This window comes from Carlito syrichta, unplaced genomic scaffold (assembly GCF_000164805.1).
Source record: "Carlito syrichta isolate Samal-C Ts95f unplaced genomic scaffold, Tarsius_syrichta-2.0.1 Scaffold305544, whole genome shotgun sequence".
NCBI classification, from domain to species: Eukaryota; Metazoa; Chordata; class Mammalia; order Primates; family Tarsiidae; genus Carlito; species Carlito syrichta.
In genome coordinates, this window is record NW_007249640.1 from 61,708 (window position 1) to 69,748 (window position 8,041).

At 49.1% G+C, this 8,041-nt stretch overlaps 1 protein-coding gene across 1 annotated transcript in view; it reads left to right on the top strand.

The window, feature by feature from the left end:
* The first annotated feature begins 2,067 nt into the window (after positions 1-2,067).
* Positions 2,068-8,041, top strand: part of SGK2 (SGK2, serine/threonine kinase 2) — a 25,392-nt gene continuing 19,418 nt past the window's right edge. Inside the window, exon 1 of the mRNA XM_008061715.1 lies at positions 2,068-2,241. The gene's annotated coding sequence lies outside the window, so the exon portion shown is untranslated. The remainder of the gene's footprint in view (positions 2,242-8,041) is intronic.

The following is an 8,041-nucleotide window of genomic DNA, read 5'->3' on the forward strand; positions in this document are numbered from 1 at the left end:
GTCTTGCCAAGTTGCCCAGGTGGGTCTCGAACCCGCGGGCTCAGGCAATCTGCTCACCTCAGTCTCCCAAAGTGCTGGGATTACAGGCTGAGCCACCGAGCCCAGCCACAACTTTTTTCTTTTTTTTTTTTTTTTGAGACAGGGTCTCTGTTGTCTAGATTGGAGTGCAGTAGCACAATCATGGCTCACTGCAGCCTCAACTTTCTGGGTTCAAGCAATCCTCCTGCCTCAGTCTCTCAAGTAGCTGCAAGCACACGCCACCATTCTCAGCTAATTCTTGTTTTGTTTTGTAGAGATGAAGTCTCACTGGAAGTGTCCATGAAAGTGCTAAACACAGAGGCTTGTGGACCCCATCGGGGAAGGGGTGGAGGACAGTGTTGTGTAAGACAAGGTCAAGTTTTGTAGCGACAAGGCCTAAGCTGGTCTCAAACTCCAGGGCTCAAGCAATCCTCCTGCCTCAGCCTCCCAAAGTGCTGGGATTATAGGGGTGAGCCACCGTGCCCAGCCTGGCACAACTTTTTACAGTAATTCAGTAGATAGGTTAAAATGATCCTAGCACTCCCACTTACGGAAGCTTATCAGTGAATTATACTAGCACAAGGCTATAGGCTATTAAGACAAAGATGTTCTCTGCAGTCTTGTTGGAAGTATCGCAAAACTGGTAACAGGCTAAATGTCCATCAGCAAAGGAACAGGGAGTAGAATAGTAGTGTGATGCAGCTGTTGAAAAAAAAGTTGCTCTCTGTGTTGACATGGAAACATATGTGAGAAAAAAAGTGAACTGCTGAACAATATGTACAGTGTTTTTCATTTGGGGGGAAGTGTCTGTGGATGTGTAGATTAGGACACAGACAAAAGTCTGGAAGAATTGTCACCCTTTATTTAGCAGCAGCTACCTCTGGAAATGAGATTGAAGATGGGCTGAAGGGAAGCTTTCACTTTTTATTTGCCATTCTTCTGTAAGTTGGAATTCTTTGATACAGTTTATGCAATCAATACCATTATGTGGGTTTTTAAAAAACCAGCCGTGCGAGTTCAGGGGAGGAGGAGCTTGATGAAGCAGCTGTTGCAGGAAAGGGGCCGGACCCTGGGCACTGCCCTGATTTGCTCTGTGCACTTAGGCTGGCCACCTCCCCTCCCTGGGCCAGGGCCAGACACATACTGGTGCAGGTGGGGAGTGGCCATGCCAGGGTCCTCTGGAGCACATTAGAGCTGCCAGTTTTTAACGCACTAGACTGACTGGAAAGTTGTCGACATTTTAATGAAAAGGCAACGGAGAAAGCAGTGTGAAATCAGACTCTGAGGGGCCCACTGAGGAGGGGTCACTGGGCAGAGCTTTTCTCACCTGTCCAGTGAGCCAGGCCCTGCCTCTGTCCTGGGCCTGGGCAGCTGTTGGTCAACTATGAGAAAGCCTTCCTTCCATACTCACTGGGGTGAGCCTCAGATTTCCGAAGGACAGAGTGGGACATGAGTTTCAACTCACTGTGATCCTCCTTCCAGTACAGTGCCAGGGTGATACCAGAGCAGGTAGGCTATGGGTGACAGACTTTGACACAAGAGAGTGCCAGAGTTTGGCTCAGGAGAGAATACGCTGCTCTTTCCTGGAAGGGTCCGTGGAAGTCCCGAACTCAGAGACTGGTGACCCCCCATCAGGGAAGAGGTGGAGGGGAGAGTTGTGTGAGACAGACCTTTCAATCCCCGGATTCTAAGGGAAAGGGAAGGGGATTCAGCTGATGGAATCAGGGAAGGCTAGGTGGAAGAGTGAGCATTTGAGCTGGACCGTGAGGGGGTGGGACAGCTCTAGTATTGAAAGGGACTTCAGAGACCCTCCCCGGGCAGGACACACACCATCATACAGTTCACATGAGGCTCAGGGAGCTGAAGTCCCTTGCCCAAGGTCATATAACTTAAGTTGTACAGTAGACTTTAACAGTTCAGAGGGTCCCCAGGGCAGGGCCCATCCAGGAGCCAGTGGGTGCTGCCAGCTTAGTAATTCAGGTCTAGTGGTTAATTAATAACCAGAAGGCCCTGAAGCTAGATCTCAGCCACTAGGGCTGGGAAGTTGAGCTTGAGCCAGTTTGGGAGCCTGGGTGAGTGGGTGACAGGTCGCTCCTGACTGGGAAGGTTGCTCAGCAAGTCAGGATTGGGTTTCAGATTGGAAGGACCATGCAGAGCCAGAAGAAGGCAGAACAGTGCCCAGAGCTGCTTCCCTGGACCTGAGCTAGAACCCAGAGTTTTCAGGTGAGAGGCTTACCTGTGAGCAACACCTGCCTGCTGCCAGATTGACTAGCTACCTACATCCTTCCAGCCCACTTTATTTCCTTCCTAACTCCCTTCCTTTTTCCCTGCTGACTTCTTTCCCTCTCCTTCTCCTTCCTTTGTTTCTTTCCTTCCCTCCCAACTAACTTTCTGCTTTCTCAGTCCCTGATTTTCTTCCTTCTTATCTAACCAACTTACCTCCTCATTTCTTTCCCACTGACTTCATTCCTTCCTTGTCCAACTTTCTTCTTATTGAAATTCCAGGTCATGTGGTGTCAGACAGCCTGGGTTCAAATCCTAGTTATGTCATTTAGTTCCATGTCTTTTTCACATCCCCTCCCCTCTCCATGCCTGTTTTCTCCTCTTTAAAACAGGAATGATGATAGTTCCTAGCCTATGGGGTTGTGAGAACAAAGCAAATCAATCTGGCACTTGAAATGGGCAGGCATGTAAATGAATAAGTTGTGGTGGAGTGAAGACAGGTACAGTTACAGAAGAGGGTTCATGAATCAGGAGGTGGTCTGGCTTCTGGGGAAGGCAAATGGGAATGGATGAAAAGCGTTAGCCAAACAGACCAAATTGGTTGGGGAATGTTCCTAGGAGAGAGAACTGTGTGACGCTGCCACCACTCCATTCTGCTGGTCCAGGGAGATATAAGCAGGCCCACATGGTGATGGGCCAAAGGGATGCAAGTCCAGGCTGCAACAAGTTAGGGAGGAACAGGCTTGAGGGTTCATGGAGGGGCTTGGGTGACCCCCTGGGAGTTCACAGATACCTCTGTAGGTCAGAAGAGTTAGGAGAAGATACTGATGCCTAGCCTCTGGCCAGAAGATCAGAACATAGTGGTCAGTGGTACAAAGGAGAAGAAAGTCTTCAGAACTGAGAGCTTTGCAGGTGTGGGGGGTCACAGTTGAGGTGATGAGGGAGGGTGGTGGTGAGCCATGGGCATGCCAAAGTCTTGAAGGCTGGGCATAGTGGCTCACACCTATAATCCCAGCACTTGGGGAGGTTGAGGCGAGAGAGTTGCCAGAGCCCAGGGGTTTGAGACCAACCTGGGCAACTTGAAGAGACCTTGTCTCTACAATAAATTAAGAAAAATTAGACAGGCCTGGTGACAAGCACCTGTAGTTCCAGCTACTTGGAAGGCTGAGGTGAAAGGATCGCCTGAGCCCAGCAGGTTGAGACTGCGGTGGTCGCGAGCATGCCACTGCACTCCAGCCTGGGTGACAGAGTGAGACTCCAACTCAAAAAAAAAACCAAAAAAAGACAAATCTTTTTTTTTCTTTTACCAAATTGGTACCCTTAGTACACCTACCATTTTGAAACCTGCTTTTTTGCCTGACGTTGTATCACATATATGCTTCTGTTTTGATTTCTATAGGTTTATGTATAGTTTTTTGGTTGTGTAATTTTCCATTTTATATATGTACCAATTCATATCTTGATTCTTAGTCCGATATATACTGAGCACCTACTACATTCCAGTCCCTGTGCTAGGTGCTGGGGATTCAATAGCAAAGAAGAAAAGTCTTTGTCCTGGTGGAGCTGATGTTCTAGTTTGAGACAGAAAACAAATAGTTGCATAATAAAGTGTCAGAGTGATAAGTGCTGCAAAGTAAAATATAAAGCAGAGAATGAGTAGGACCAGTATGTAGAGTGACTAACCATCCTGGTTTGCCCAGGACTATACCAGTTTTAGCACTGAAACCCTTTAAATCCAGACAAACAGGGATGACCTGTCACCTGTAATCAGTGCAGATCTCTCCAAGAAGTGACGTTAAAGCAGGGACCTCTGTGATGTCAGTGGAAAACAGCCGTGCGCATGTCTGGGAGAAGAGCATTCTAGGCACAGGGAAAAGTAAGTGCAAGGGACCAGAGGCCTGGGTACTTTGTATGTTTGAGGACAGCAAGGGAAAGCCAGAAAGACTAGGCAATAGAGGTCGAGGTGGAAATGGAGACAGAAGCCAGGTCATGTGGAATCTCATAGACTGTGGTAGAGACTTTGGGTTTTGTTTGTTTGTTTGTTTGTTTGTTTGTTTGTTTGTTTGTTTGTTTGTGAGTTGGAGTCTCACTCTGTCACCCAGACTGGAGTGCAGTGGCTGCTCCCGGCCACTGCAGCTCGACCTGCTGGGCTCTGGCGATCCTTCTGCCTTAGTCTTCAGAGTAGCTGGAACTACCGGTGCGCGCTACCATGCCCGGCTCATTTTGATTTATTGTAGCGATGAGGTCTCGCCAAGTTGCCCAGGCGGGTCTGAAACCCGCGGGCTCAGGCAATCCACTCACCTCAACCTCCCAAAGGCGCGGAATTACAGGCTGAGCCACTGAGCCCAGCTGACTTTGGGTTTTAATTCTAGGTGTGAAGGGAAGCCACTGGAGTTTTTGTATTTTTTTTTTTTTTTTTTTAGACAGGGTCTTGCTCTGTCTCCCAAGACCCTGGCACAAAAGAAGAGCAGTGGCACAATCACGGCTCACTGCAGCCTCGACCTCTTGGGTTCAGGCGATCCTCCCACCTCAGCCTTTGGAGTAGCTGGGACTGCAGGCATGTGCCACCATACCTGGCAATTTTTAAAATTTTCTGTAGAGACGAGGTCTAGCTATGTTACCCAGGCTGGCCTCAAACTCCTGGACTGAAGCAATTCTCCCACCCTGGCCTCCCAGAGTGCCAGGAGTACAGGCGTGAGCCTCTGCGTTCAGCCTCACTGGAGTTTTTGAGTAACCAAGGCACGTGATGTGATTTAAAAATGTGATTTCCATTTTAAAAAATTCACCTTTTCTGTGGAGAAAGACTGTAGTGGGTAAATATGGAAGCAGAGAGTCGGTGGAGCACCCATTACAACAGTCCATGTAGGCAGGGCTGTTGCAACCATGGTGGTGAGCAGCAGTGGTTTCTGGATCTGTTTTGAATGAGAGTTTATGATGGAGTGGAAGTGGGGTGAGGGCACAAGGTTTCTAGAATGAATTTCAAGTTGCTGACTTGGGTCTGAGTAGACAATAGTACCATTACTGTGACAGAGCACTATGGGAAGAGCAGACTGGGGCAGAGCAGAAGGAACGTGAGTCAAGGCCTTTGCTTTGGACAATGTTAAGATCTCAATGCCTCTAGACATCAGACTAGTGAATTGTCAAGGAAGCAGTTACATATAATCAAGTCCAGCGTTCAGGAGAGAATCAGAGCTAGAGAGAGAAGTCTAGGAGCTGTAGTGTATAGTTGGTTAAGCCATTAAACTGGTTGTGGCCAACCAAGAGACAAGTGTAGATCGAGGTCCAAGGGCTGAGCCCTGGGACAGGCCTGTATTTATGGATAATAAAAGGAGAATACAGCCGGGCTCGGTGGCTCAGCCTGTAACCCCGTGCCTTTGGGAGGCTGAGGTGAGTGGATTGCCTGAGCCCGCAGGTTCGAGACCCGCCTGGGCAACTTGGCGAGACCTCATCTCTACAATAAATCAAAAAAATCAACCAGGTGTGGTAGCATGCACCTGTAGTTTCAGCTACTTGGAAGGCTGGGGCGGAAGGATCGCCGGAGCCCAGCAGGTCGAGGCTGCAGTGGCCGGGAACAGCCACTGCACTCCAGTCTGGGCGACAGAGTGAGACTCCAACTCAAAAAAAAAAAAAAGAAAAAAAGAGAAAAAAGGAGAATCCAGCACAAGAGATGGAAAGGGGCTGCGATGGCTCACACCTGTAATCCCAACAGTTTGGGAGGTAAGACGGGAGGATTGCTTGAGACCAGGAGTTCGAGACTAGCCTGGACAACATAGTGAGATCTAGTTTCTATTTTTTAGACAAACGGATAAATAAAAGAGACGGAGAAAGGGCAATCAGTGAGCTAGAAGGAAAACTAGGAGCTCCAGAAGCCAAGTGATAATGTGAGTCCACCAAGTCCTTCAGAGAAATCGAATAAGATGAGGATGAAGAATTCCCCTGGGCTTTGGCACAGGAGGAGCATTGGCCCACCGTTTCAGAGGAGTGTTGGGATGAAAGTCTTTTGGGAATGGGCTTAAAAGAGAAAAGAAGGCCGGGCTCGGTGGCTCAGCCTGTAATCCCGCACCTTGGGAGGCTGAGGTGAGTGGATTGCCTGAGCCCGCAGGTTCGAGACCCGCCTGGGCAGCGAGACCTCATCTCTACAATAAATCAAAAAATTAGCCGGGCGTGGTAGCGCGCGCCTGTAGTTCCGGCTACTTGGAAGGCTGAGGCGGAAGGATAGCCGGAGCCCAGCAGGTCGAGGCTGCGGTGGCCGGGAGCGGCCACTGCACTCCAGTCTGGGAGACAGAGTGAGACTCCAACTGAAAAAAAAAAAAAAAGAGAGAGAAAAGAAAAGGAGTGGGAACGATGAGGCAACTCTTGGAGAGTTTAACTGAAAAAGGGAACAAGGAAATGGGACAGTACCTGGACACAATGTAAGGTCAAGAGAGGGAACTAGCTGGGTGTGGTGGCATGTTCCTGTAGTCCCAGCTACTCAGGAGGCTGAGATGGGAGAATTGCTTAAGCCCAAGAGTTTGAGGCTGCTGTAAGCTATGATGGCACCACTGTACTCCAGGATGGGTGACAGAGTGAGACCCCCTTCTCTAAAAGAAAAAAAAAATACACAAACAAAATGAGAGGGAACTATTACAGTTGACAGGCATTCTGAAGTGCCCTGTGTGGAACATTTAGGTGATTATGGTCACAATTATTTTTCTGTTATAAATAGTGCTGCTGAATGAAGGTCCCATCAAGGTCTTGTTTTTGAAAAGAAATGCCCCTGTTCTGGACAGGTGTTTTGGCAACATGGTATCCTGCAGTTCATGTGTTGGTTCAACATTTCTATTCTGTTGAAAGATGGAAGGCTCTGATTTTGTTCACTCGGGTTTCCTTTGGCCAACACCATCAGATTCCCTGCATTTCAGAGCCCGCAGGGAACTCCTGAGCTACTGGGCTCAGTTCTCTTCCTGACCAACTTCCTGGACCCTAACCCTATGTGTCCCTCCCCTGTAGTGTACCGTAGCCATACAAAAAGTTCCAGAAGGACAGGGGCTGTGTTGGGCCCATCAACTCCTTCATTCCCCAGAATACCTGCCTCATGGGCTTCTCTGTGTGTACCTAATGACTGTACCAGACAACAAGGACTCCATGAGCCAGAGTGCCCTCTGGGATCCTGTTTCTCACAGCAGGACAGCTGTGGGCCAACCAGGCCTGTTCTGGGGACTGGGCCAGATTGAGGGGACAGCTGGGAAAGGCCCAAAAGCCCAAGTGTTCAGCAGTCAAAGACCAAGGCCAGCTGGCTTGGGGGTTCCTCTGGAGCACCTGCAGGTTCCTGAGAGGTGGAGGGCTCCTGGGAGGTAGAGGGCTCTCAGCTGCTGCGGCCGAGATCCCTGAGACCTCTTCCTCAGTCCCAGATGGTCTACATGGGGCCTGGATAGGCACCAAGCAGTCATATAGTCTTACAGACAGGCCCCCTACACACACACACACACACACACACACACACACACACACACACACACTCACACACACATACCACATTTACTGATCTACACTGACATGAACACAGACTCACATTGATATATCTATACACATATATGTAGCTAGACTGCCACACACACATTTTTTTTTTTTTTTTTGAGTTGAAGTCTCACTCTGTCACCCAGACTGGAGTGCAGTGGCCGCTCCTGGCCACTGCAGCCTTGACCTGCTGGGCTCCTGCGATCCTTCCGCCTCAGCCTTCCAAGTAGCTGGAACTACAGGCATGTGCTACCACGCCTGGCTGATTTTTGATTTATTGTAGAGATGAGGTCTTGCCAAATTG